A 13,531-nucleotide genomic window follows, 5' to 3' on the forward strand; every position below is an offset into this window, starting at 1 on the left:
TGTACTCACTAGCAATAAAACTATAAACTAATAATAACATTATAAAGAAAGTTACAAAATTTTATTAAGTAATATAAAAAGATCTAAGTAACTTGAAAGAAACATTTTTCATGAATGTTAAGATTCAATACTGTGAAGATGTCCATTCACTCAAATTAATTCATAAATTCAGTGCCATTTTGATAGAAATTCAAAGAATAATTCTGAGGGAACTTGACAAAATCATTCTAAAATTCACACAAAGTAAGACAGTTCTGAAAGGGATGTGGAAAAGGAACTTACCGTATATCAAGATATGTTACAAAATACAAGCATTAAAACTGCATTTTTGGCACAGGGGTAAGTAGGTAATTCAATAGAAGAGAATGGAGAACCCGGAAAGAGACAAAACTCTTGCAAAACCTGCTCTAAGATAAATGGGACATTTCAAATTAATTAAGAATAGACTATATTCCTTTAAAAGCATTGACCCAATTGGCTTTTTCTACAGAAAAAACAGTGAAATCACAGCATTACCTCACACTATAGAGAGAAATAATCTCCAGCTGGATTAAAAACCTAAATATAAGAAATTTTTTTTTATTATTTTCAGTTAGCCAAAGAAATTTTTAATAATTGAAAAAATATGAGATTAATTTTATGCACATAAAATAGGAAGCTTTCCTTAACTAAAGTAGCAAAAACTAAGTTATAAAAGAAGAATTGGTTAAATTTGACATACAAATTATTTTTCTGTGTGTAGAACATAGGCACTGTAATATTTTATAAAGAACAGAAGGGGGAAATATCCCAACTCATTTACCAAAAATATAGGTCAGGTAGCTGATACATAGATTAGATAGGTGGTGATGATGGTGATGATGATGATAAATAGATAGATGATAGATCGATAGATCTATAGATAGATAGACAGATGATATTTCTTTAAGAATTCTGGTTAGAATTCAGTTAACCACCTTCTCTATATCTTTTCTACATCTAGTAGACTTAAATTACATATACCATCCAAAATAAAACCACTTCTCAAATTGTGCGCTCAGGCTCAAGCAACATAATCCAGATGCTCACTGTTACATTACTTGTGCTCACTTTTACATTGAACAAATAGGACTCACTTCTCTATACATTGTGGATAAAAATCAGGCCATGTTTCAAGACTCCTTTGAGCACTCTCAGCAGAATGTCCTCTGATTCTTAAGCAGTCACCTAATAATATTGTTCTGTTTTCAATTTTCAAAATATTGTGCAATTCAATATTCTCAAGCGACCTCTACTCTCAGTCAAGATGGAGTAACAGGGACCAGATTTCCCCCCATTTGAAACAAACAACAGACAATATGTATGTTTACACCAGACAACAAAGGCTAGTGATCTCCAAGGGGTGGGAAACAAAAGAGATGAGCCCTGCAATTGCTATAGCTTACTGCTTTGAATTTCTGGGAGGCCGTGCTTGAAGGGTGAACTGAGGCAGACTCCTATTGATTCCCTGAGCTGAGGAGGCAGAACTGAAGCCTGGAAACACTAAGGCAGCTGGAGCTGTGGGGCAGAATGACAGAAAAGTGGGAACTGCACAGGTAAAGAACATGAGAAATCCACAGAAGGTCCCACAGAATTCTGTAGGACTATAGATCAATGTGAGGAAACTACCCAAGGCTGGAGACAGAATCATCTGGGAAAAGAATAGAGGGAACAATGCACAGTTGTCACACTGCCTTGCCCTCAACCCAGTCTCAGCTAACTGTTCTCTCGTCTTTACCAATAACTGTACTCCTTCCATAAGGCCAATTTAAACCTTCCCACTCTCTAGCCACCACCTGTTACCTTCTGGGCTTACACTGCAGCATTTCCACAGGGATAAGAAAGGAATAAGAAAACTTTAGCAAATCACTACAATTAATATCACCAAAATGATAAGATTTATCTCATTTCTGGCACAAAAAAGATGCTATGATACAGGGACACACACATACACAAAGCACTTGGAAATTAAAAATATGATAACCAGAATTTTTAAATTCCATGGAATGGCAAAAAACACCTTCAAAAAAGTAAGACTAAGAAATATACTTTGTCATGCACTGTTTCTCTGAAAACTAGTGAAGGATGTCATCTAGAAAAAGAAGGCAATAATCCACAAAGAGGAAACTATGGGATCCAGATCAGTGCAATAGATTAAACCTGTCCAGAGTAGACGATAAATGGAAAGGTCTGGAGGACATTCTCTGGAAAGAAAGGGCGGTATTTGGAAAGCCATATGAACTTATTTGTGCTATTGGGAAGAATTAGCAACACACACTTAAAGTAAATGAAATGAAAAAGAATTATTTATTTGGGGAATGTGGAGGATAGAGAAGATTGTGTTAGAAAGGAAACAATCATGATATGCTACTTGGCTTCACAATGAATAATATCCATATCAACATGAGGTAGGCACGGCCTATTGACTTAACCAAATGTTGTGATGTAACTATTTTTAAAAAGGATGCAGAGGAGAATCAATGGGGATAGAAGAATAAATATAAGATGAAGTTAATGATATATTAAAAATTAAGCCAAGTAATAGCAACAGAAGTGTATTATATACAAATACTGAGGGAAAAAATGGGAAAGATTGAAAAATGATTGTTCCTGAAGAACTGAAGGATAAAGCAGAGAGGACATTTTTACCACAATCAAATTAAAAATTTATTTTAAAATATTCTTATAAGCATTTTATTGTAAGCTACCTCAAATTCTTTTGTGAATCAAATGAGGGGGAAATTAAATAAATAAATAAATAAATAATAAAGGCTCTTTGTGCATTCATTTATCCACCATCACTCATTGATTTACTAGATAATTGTCCTTGAGCCAAAATGTATGGAAATGCAATTCGATAATGCTTCCTCAGAGGAATTATCAAAAGCTTATTGTTAATCTGACTCAGTAAGAGCATTTCAAGACAGATGCTGTCCAAACTGTGGAAATGTCCAGCCCTGTCTCTGCTGTAGGTGTTGACTAAGTGTGCAGCCCATTCTCTTTCATACCAGCTCCTGCTTCAGCCTTTCAAGAAGTTTCACCAACTGTGGCAACTGCCTTCCCCAGGGTGCTGCTGATTAGCGGGTTGTGCACTGTTATTGCTGCCGCTGATTGTCTCCTCTTGGCCAACTCAGCTGATACTTCGTGTTTGACGACAGTCTTAGAAAATGCCTCTTTTCTGGAAATTTGATGGCGCCATGCTGGCATGCAGAACCTTGCTGACCCTAATTAAGGACAAACCCAAAGTTGAAATGTGAAGTATTTTAAAGATACTAGGAAGCAGGGCGCCTGGGTGGCTCAGTTGGTTAAGCGACTGCTTTCGGCTCAGGTCATGATCCTGGAGTCCCGGGATCGAGTCCCGCATCGGGCTCCCTGCTCAGCGGGGAGTCTGCTTCTCCCTCTGACCCTCCTCCCTCTCGTGCTCTCTGTCTCTCATTCTCTCTCGCAAATAAATAAATAAAATCTTTAAAAAAAAAAAAGATACTAGGAAGCAAATAGGCATTAAGTTCAAATGTCCAATTACCCTCTGAGCTATTCTGATCTTGAATTCAGCATATAACATTACTTAACTCAAAGAACACGTGTTTCATCCTCTTTCTATGAATGATTACTGACTTCCCTCTCACTATCAGCTGTCGGGCTCTCTTTCAGAGCTCTGGGCCACTCTATCTAGTGTTTGTCATATGTCACCATTTGAATGCAACCAGTGACTCAGCTGTAAGTCTGTTAACTTATCTTCTTCCCCTTCATTTATTCCTATCTTAGTAAATGTGCCATTATTTATGTAATCCTCATTCTATTTCCTATGTACCTGCTTCTCCGTGCTGGCTGATAGAGTCATCCATGGAAGCTTTACAAAATGCAGATGCTTAGTACCCACCTAGGTCTATTAAATCAGAATTTCCAAGGATGAGGTTAATTAGGTGTAATTTTTAAAAGCACCACAGTAATTATGCTAGGGAATTAAGTTTGAGAACCATGAAGTCTCCCCTTCCCCCAGTCACTGTCTACATTTGGACCTTATCACCTCTTGCCTAGATGATTTGAGGTAGTTTCCAACTGCCTTTCATGCATCCTTGTTCAACATTTTTAATATGCTATCCTTTTTTTTTTTTTTTAATTTAACAGATTGATTGGGGGCCTTGTTTGGCAAGGTGTTTTTCTCCACCATGTTGCTAGAATCATTTTTCTAAAACACGGGTCTTATGATGTTTTGTTGCTTAAAATCCTGTAATAGTTCTTTTTTCACCCTCAGAATAAACTCCAAACTCATTAAAGATCATTGATCTTGCCCCCCCCCCCTTTTTTTTACAAACTCAAATCCATTCAATACCTTGGCCATGGTATTTGTTAGTTTCTAAATAGCCGAAAATCTAATGAGATCATCTAATATAATATTTAAGAGCTCATGCATGGAATCATTTAGCTCTGATTTCAGTATACCACTTTGGTCCTTACTATCTACATGTCCATAGCAAGATACTTAATTTTTTAAGTCTCAGTGTTCTTCTCTGCAAAATAGATGTAATAATGACTACCTTATATGGATATTGGGATGAGTAAATTACAAAATTTATCTAAAGTGCATAACACAAAATAAGTACCCAGTTTTAGCAACTATTACTGGAGGCTACACATGCTATTTTCTGCTTATAATGTTGTTCCTTCACTCATTTTCACTTGAATTATCCCCTAATTGATATTTAAATCTCAGCTAGTCATACTTTTCTCCAGGAAGTCTTCCCTTACAATCACTTTTCACAAGAACCTTAATCTTTCTTCTGTCTCAGGGGTCACCCAACTATGGCCTACGGACCAAATCTGACCTACTACCTATTTTATATTGTCCCTGGGCAAAGGATGTTTTTTATATTTTTAAATGGTTTAAAAAGAAATCAAAAGAAGATACATGGAAATCATACAAAATTTAAATCTCAGTATCCATAAAATTTTAGGGGAACAGGGCCATGCCCGTTTGTTTACAAATGGTCTATGGCTGCTTGAGCACTTGCAACAGAAACTGTGTGACCCACAAAGCCAAAAATATTAGCTCTCTCTTTTCAGAAAAGAGTTTGCCCATCCCTGTTCTACCTTATCCTGGCAGTGACCATCCTATATTGTCTGCTCACTTGTCTTCCCACACCAGTGACCTCCTTTAGGTCAGAAACAGTGTTTGATACTTCCTCCAACACTTTGCACACTGTCCTTGTGCTCTCAGAGAGTAAGCTCTCAATTTATCCTTATTGAGTGAATGAAAGAATTATCTTCCTAAAGGTGTTTTTTTTTTTTTCTTTGTCAAATATGGCAACAATGTATAACTGAACATTTTTATAAATTCGGAGTAATAATGAGTTCCAAATTTCATTTAGGTATTACTTTTGTGTCAGTCAATTTTATAACCCCTAACATGTATTATTTCATAAAGCACAGCCCCAAGAAATAAATCATATTATTGTTCCTTTTTTATCTATATAAGAAACCAGGGGCACAAAGAGCTCAAGTAATTTGACTAAGGTCCCAGAATTAGGAAGTAACAAAGCCGGACAATCTCACTCAGAGCACTCTCAATTACTATGTTATAAAGCCTTATAGTGAAAATGAAGAGGAAGCTGAAATAAAATGAGGTGTTTGTTTTAATTAGCATTATTTTAAACAACAGTGTTCTTTTTTTTTTAATTTTTTTTATTCTTATGTTAATCCCCATACATTACATCATTAGTTTTAGATGAAGTGTTCCATGATTCATTGTTTGTGCATAACACCCAGTGCTCCATGCAGAATGTGCCCTCCTCAATACCCACCACCAGGCTAACCCATCCTCCTACCCCCTCCCCTCTAGAACCCTGTTTGTTTTTCAGAGTCCATCATCTCTCATGGTTCGTCTACCCCTCCGATTTCCCCCGCTTCATTCTTCCCCTCCCGCTACCTTCTTCTTCTTCTTTTTTTTTTCTTAACATATATTGCATTATTTGTTTCAGAGGTACAGATCTGAGATTCAGCAGTCTTGCACAATTCACAGCGCTTACCAGAGCACATACCCTCCCCAGTGTCTATCACCCAGTCACCCCATCCCTCCCACCCCACCCCCCACTCCAGCAACCCTCAGTTCTAAAATAAGTTCAAAATAAAATGTAAAAATGTAGATTAGCTCATTCTGGACCATCCTTTGTGATAAAATACAGAAGAGTACATGTTAGATCATAGAATATGCTTCAATCTTAATGATGTGTTCCTGTCACTTTTGTCAGGCAAATGCTTAAAAACATTCAAAGAGCCTTATTACTTCTCTATTATAAAATGTATCTTAAAGCTAGACTGTTGGATTTGCTTAACATTAAAAGTGAATAGCAAGAATACATGACAAATGCAACCCTTTAGAAATACGATTCTATCAGCCCCAGAACACACCTCACATCTTAAATGAAATATAAAGAAACATTATTAAATGGAAACCTTCAAGACTCATGTCAAAATTAATAAGTGATCATTTAAGTGCTACAGTAGAGAAAAATTCAGTTGCATTCAAACGTATTGAAAGCATTTGCTTAGGCACTGATAAAAAATGACAAAAATAAGATCTTTAAAAACAGACAAACAGATTACATGCTAATATAATTTCAGTCATTGATAATAAATCAAATTGCTTTATATTTATTAAATAATTACACTGTTGTTTTAGCTGGAATTCTCATTGTTTAAGCCTTTTTTCATATCAATATCATTATTACTGCTCTTGTATAGCATAGGTCTCTCTACACACAAAGAATGATTATATGATTTTCAACTCTTTACAACTAATAGTAGGATAAAATAAAAATTATAGTGATACATCAAGTACTTGTAGTAATAAAAGTTTTCTCAGAAGAGTTAAAATTTTCTGCATATTAAGTAGAATTTATTAAGTAGGAATGATAAGTTTAATTTTTCATTAGAAAATAATGGGCAAAGCTGGTGGATCTTTATTTTAGAAAAGAAAAGTAAAAATACTCATAGCAATGTTATAGATGTAAACCCAAAGATAACAATAATTATGTTAAATGAAAATGACCTATGCACTAGAGGTAAAAGAAAAAGATTTTCAGAGTGGAATAGAAAAGAAAAAAAAAAAGACCAAACACCATGCTGATTTAAAGCAACCTATTCAAATATGAAGACACAAGGGTGCCTGGGTAGCCCAGTCAGTCAAGCGTCCGACTATTGATTTTGGCTGGGGTCATGATCTCAGGGTCACGAGATTAATCCCCAGGTGGAACTCCATGCTCAGTGCAGAGTCTGCTTGAGGTTCTCCTCTCTTTCTCTCCTCTGTCCCCTCCCTCTCTAAAATAAATAAATAAATAAAATCTTTTAAAAAATAAAATAAATAAATGTAAAAACATATAGGTAAAAGAAAAAAAAATAAAACGCTATACCATGCTAATGATAAGCGTAAGAAATCTGGAGTGGCTTTATTAATGCCAAAGTAAATTTCAAAACAAGAACTGCCTTGATACCAAAACTAAAAATAACCAGAGAGAAAGAATAGCAGACCAACATACTGCATGAACAACAACAAAAGTTTTTAAAAAGTTAGCAGTCACACTCAGCAATAAAGTATAATAAATCTTGACCAAGTGGAATTTATCCCAGAAACAGCCTTTATCCCAAGTTTTGTTTAGCATTTAAGCATCAATTGTAACTTAACATTTTAACAAAATAAGGAGAAAATTTTTAGAATCATCTCAATAGATATAGAAAATCGTTTAACAAAATTTGACATCCATTGATGACAAGCCCTTAAAAAAAAAAAAAGGAACAGGAAGGGCACCTGGATGGCCCAGTCAGTTAAGCATCCTCTTGGTTTCGGCTCAGGTCATGACCTCAGGGTTGTGAGATAGAGCCCCACATCAGATTCCCCGCTCAGCTCAGAGTCTGCTTGAAATTCCCTCTATCCCTCTCTCTGCCTCTCTCTCTCTAAAATAAACAAATAAATAAATCTTAAAAAAAAAAAGAAGGGAGTTCAATTGGATATAGGGTTTTACTTAAAATCATTTTCTAACCTCATAATTAATAGTGAAACATTAGATGCTTTCCCCCTAATACTAGGAACAAGGAAGTATTATTTAGTGTAATATGCAAGAATACAAAAAAAGAAGCTCACATATTATTTTCTAAAGTATGTGCACCATTTTACAAGCCTGCCAGCAACATGTGAGTGTTCTTATTTTATCACATCCTTATCAATACTTGTTTTCCCTATGAAAGACATATGTATATTTTTATAAATATTTCCACAAATATACAATAGGTATATTTTCATAAATATTTTTATAAATATAAAAAAGAGGCATACAAATTGGAAAAGAAGGTGTAGAAATCTCTTATTCTTTATCCAGTGCCAGAAAATACACCGAAACTCCTCAGAAGTCTGTGAAAAATCCAGTAGAACTAAGAAGTAAGCTTGTATAGTCACAGGATTCTAGGCCTCATATAAAAAATGCAATTACATTTCTGTACTAGTGATGAAAAATTGGAAATTGAAATTGTAAAAAATACAATTTATAATATCATTAGAAAACATGAGTATCTTCTGGGTAACAATATATGCAAAATCTGCACAATGACAACTGTAAATCATGGCTGAGAAAAGACTCCAGTAAATGAAGAGATATATTCATGGATTGGAAGAGTCAGTACTTTTATTTTTTTATTATTATTTTTAAGTAGGCTCGATGCCCAGGGTGGAGCTCAACACAGGGCTTGAACTCAATCAAGACCTAAAGTGAGATCAAGAGTTAGACACTTAACTGACTGAGCCACCCAAGCACCCTGGAAAAGTCAGTATTTTAAAATATCAAGTTACCCAAATTGATGAAGAGATTTAAGACAGTGTTGATCAAAAGCCCAGCAAGACTTTTTATAGCAATTGACAAGCTGATTCTAAAATTAATATTGGAATTGGAAGAAGCTAGATAGACAAAACAATTTTGAAAAGGCAGAAAAAAATTTGGAGGAGTTATACAACCTTATTTCAAGATTCACTTCATAGCTACAACCATGAAGACAGCACAACACTGGTGTGAGGTTAGATATATAAATCAATGGAATTGAATTGAGAGTTTAGAAATAGATCCACAAATATATGGTCAATTAAGTTTTTTAAGTTGAGAAGGTAATTTTGTGGGTAATGGATAATGTTTTCAACAAATGGGCCTGGAAAAATTACATATCCATATGTAAGAAAATGAATCTGATTTTGATGAACTTTATCTCTCTCCACATGCAAAAAATTATTTAATAAGATTCATAAAACGCAAAAGTACAAAACACATAGAAGAAAATGTAGGAGAAAACCTTTATGATTTAGGGACATACTAAGATTTCTCAGCTAAAACAAATGAACACAACTTTTTGAAAATGATAAATTGGGGGACAGAGAGAATCTTAAGCAGCTCCACACCCAGCCTAGAGCCCAATGAGGGGCTTGAGTTCATGACCTGAGCCAGAATCAAGAGTTGGACGCTTAATGGACTGAGCCACCCAGGCACCCCAAAAAATGACAAATTGGTCTTAATCGAATTGGAAACCTTCTGTTCTTCAAAAGACATGGTTGAGAAAATGAGGAAGCAAGACACAAACTGGGAAAAATTATTTACAGTACATTTACCTGATGAAAGACTTGCATCCAAACTATATAAATAGATGATAGATGATGATAGAAGATAGGTAGGTAGATAGGTGAGTAGGTAGGTAGATGGATAGATAAATAGATAGACACTAGATATAAGTATAGTTACAAACTCCTACAACTCTGTAAGAAATAAACAACTAAATTTGTTTAAGTAGCAGAAATTTGAATGGAAACTCAGAAAAGAAGATGTAAGAATGGTCAATGAGAATAGGTAAAGAAACATCATCCTTCATCAACTCAACATCCTTCATCATCAGAGAAATGCAAATTAAAACTGTAACAAAATAACTTACACATTCATGAGAATGGCAAAATGTAAATGACTGATGATACCAAGTGTTAGCAATAATGTTGAGCCATTGGAGCTCTCTATATTAGTGGTAGGAATATAAAATTGTATAACCACTTTGCTCCATTTGGCAATCCATCTGACAATAAAGTTTGACCCAGAGATTCCACTGTTAAGGTCCCCCCCCCAAAAATGAAAAACATGTGTACACATAAAAATTTGTACACAAATGTTTATGGTAACTTTATTCAAATGTCAAAAACTAAAAATAACTCAGATATCCATGAGTAGATTAAATGAACCATATTTTTACAATTGAATACTACTCAGCAATAAAAAAAATGAACTACTGATAAATACAAAAACATGATTGAATCTGGACACAAATGAATACATACTGTCCAATTTCATTTATGTGAAACTTGACAAACAACATATCTATTATATAGTAGCATAAAGGCGATCAATGGCTTCCAGGTGCTAAAAGATGGGTACAGGAATCACTTGGGTGAGGCTCAAGGGAACACTTAGAGTGGTAAAATATTTTTTATCTTTAACATGGAGGTGATTATACAGATGTACAAATTTATCAAAGCATATTGATATCTACACTTAAAATGAGTACATTTTGTCATCTGTAAATTTTATCTCAATAAAGTTGATTTTAAAATATTACAGTAGATAAAACTTTTCATTCATCTCTATAAAAAACTAAAAATTTTTTATTATAGACATAGATTTGTCAAATCAGTATGTTGTACACCTGCAATTAATGTAACATTGTGTTTCAACTATGCTTCAATAAAAAAAATTGATAATAGGCTTTGGAAAATAGATGTTTTCAAATATATTACCTGATATATGAAATGTATAACTTTAAGCTAGGGCAATTTCACAATATTTTTAAAAATTAAATATGTATTTTTAATGTCTTTAGAAAATATATATATTTTCTGACTCAAATATAGAATGTATATTAGAGATACACACTTCCATGTTCAATGTGACATGTGTATAAGGTTTTCATTCTGTAACTGTTCATAATAGTAAAAAAAGAAATAACCCAAATGTCTGTCAATAGAAGATTGGTTAGTAAAACAAATGAGAATATATTCATTCAATGGAATACTATCCAACTATAAAAAAATAATGACAATGTCCTTTATATATTGAAGTGGAATAATCTATAAGATACACTATTAAAAAAAGCAAGGTGCAGATCACTTTTTATAGTATACTATTTTTGGTTTATAATGTGTTTGTGTTTACTTAAATTTCTTAGGGAGGATAGACAGAAAATCTGTCAAACTGGATATTCTAAATGGGAAACACTGTGATTGGGAGTTAGAAATTGAAGGAGAATTTTTAATGAATTCAATTCTAAACTTTCTCACTTCGAACCATTTAAAAAATAAATAGAATTAAAAAGCAATATAGGGGAGCCTGGCTGACTCAGTCAGTAGAGCATCATGCAACTCTTGATCTCAGAGGTGTGAGTTTGAGCCCCCACATTGGGTATAGAGATTACCTAAAAATAAAAAAAAATCAAAAAAAGAAAGCAATGTCAATTTTTAAAAATGAAAATGCCAGTGGTATAGGAATAAACAAAATAGACAAAGAAGTAGAGCATTGTTAAGCAACAGACTCATGAATTTTTGCCAATTGATGTCAAAGTAAAGGCATCATCCAAATTATGAAGATAGAATTGGCTATTTCATATATAGTGTTAGATAGTTGAAAAAAATAAGACCTGAATAATATGAGTAATGTTTTCAAATCAAGTACCTCAAAAGCAAACCTAAACTGGTTTCAGATAATTTATTGGCTTACCCAACAAATGTTTAGGGGGGTACTGAGTTCATGTGTGTCTTGATGCCATGCCACAAGACGTACAATATTATCAGGATCTAGTTCTCTTACTCTCTTAGATTTGTTCTGCTTTTTTTCTGTGTGCTGACTTCATTGTTAGATAAGGTCTTTCCCTAAGCTATAGCAGCTCTAAACATCATATTTCCCTCTTCACATCCAGTGAATAGTCTTATAATTTAAAATGAATTGAATTTCATCAATTATAATTCATGATATTAATAGACTAAAGGGGAAAATATGTAATTTTTACAATTGAGGCTAAAAAGGCATTTGCTAAAAGGCAAGCTACGGTTTTCCAAAAAGCATTAGCAAATTAGGAATAGAAGAGGACTATCTTGGGGCACCTATGAGGCTCAGTTGGTTGAGTGTCTGATTCTTGATTTTGGCTCAGGTCATGATCTTGGGGTCATAAGATCAAGCCCTGTGTCAGGCTCCACGATTAGTGGAGAGTCTGTTTGAGATTCTCTCTCTGCCCTCCCCTCCCATGCTCTCTTTCCCTCCCTCCAAAAATAAATAAATAAATAGATAGATAATAAATAAATAAATGAATAAATAAATAATTTTTTTTAAAAAGAGAACTATATTTAACTTCGTAAGCTATATATACCAAAACCTACAACAAACTTTGTACCTAATAGAAAAACCTTAATGCATTCCTTTTAAGATGAGAAACAGTACTAACACTGCTACTATTAAACATGCTATTGGAAGTTCTGACAAAGACTATAAAGAAAGAAAAATAAATAATATAAAGTATTTGAAGGTAAGACAAAAAACTGACATAATTTGCAGATAATGTGAACATCTACTTAAGAGAGATTTGGTTCTCTACACAAACAATAGCCAAATAGAAATTAACTTCAAGAGAATAACGCAATAGCAACAATAACAATAAATTGCCTGGGAATATCCTTAAAAGAATACATAAAATCTCTGCAGACAAAACTTCAAAGCTCTAAATAACATAGAAGATGATTTACATGAAGAAGAGAGGTGTTCCCTGCTCTTGGATGATATGTCTCAGTACTATAAGAAGTCATAGCTGTCTAAATCAACCTAAATGTTCAAGGGAACCACAGACAAAATTTGGTGTATTTTCTGAGGAATAATTACTCTAAAATTTATTTTAAAGAAAGAAATGTTCCACAAATAGTTAATTCGACCTTTAAAAACAAAAGAGGGGCTTTAGCCTCCCTTAGCTTGTGGAGGCATGGCGGATGGGCTCACACAGCTGCAGGACGTGATGAATTGGCTTGCAGATGGGTTTTGTAATGCCATCGGAGTGTTGTAGCACTGTAGCCCTCCTGCTTTCTTTACTAATATTCAGACAGCAATTAACAAAGATCAACCAGCTAATCCTACAGAAGAATATGTTCCGGTTTTTCGCAGCACTGATTGCATGAACAGCAAAAGACATTGATGTTTTGATAGATTCATTACCCAGTGAAGAATCGACAGCTGCTTTACAGGCTGCTAGCTTGTATAAGCTGGAAGAAGAAAATCAGGAAGCTGCTACATGTCTGGAGGATGTTGTTCATGGAGGGGACATGCTTCTAGAAAATATACAAAATGCATTTGCTGATAATACACAGTCACAATTGAAGACAAGGAGTAGTACCCATTGCCAGTCTCTTCTAGACTCACAGTACCAGTATATACCATGTGGCTGAGAAAAGAACCATTTCGGT

The 13,531-nt window shown here is 34.2% G+C and overlaps 1 pseudogene; it reads left to right on the top strand.

The window, feature by feature from the left end:
• The first annotated feature begins 13,053 nt into the window (after window positions 1-13,053).
• Window positions 13,054-13,263, top strand: LOC110580565 (annotated as a pseudogene).
• The last annotated feature ends 268 nt before the right edge of the window (window positions 13,264-13,531 follow it).

Source organism: Neomonachus schauinslandi, chromosome 4 (genome assembly GCF_002201575.2).
Source record: "Neomonachus schauinslandi chromosome 4, ASM220157v2, whole genome shotgun sequence".
Lineage (NCBI taxonomy): Eukaryota > Metazoa > Chordata > Mammalia > Carnivora > Phocidae > Neomonachus > Neomonachus schauinslandi.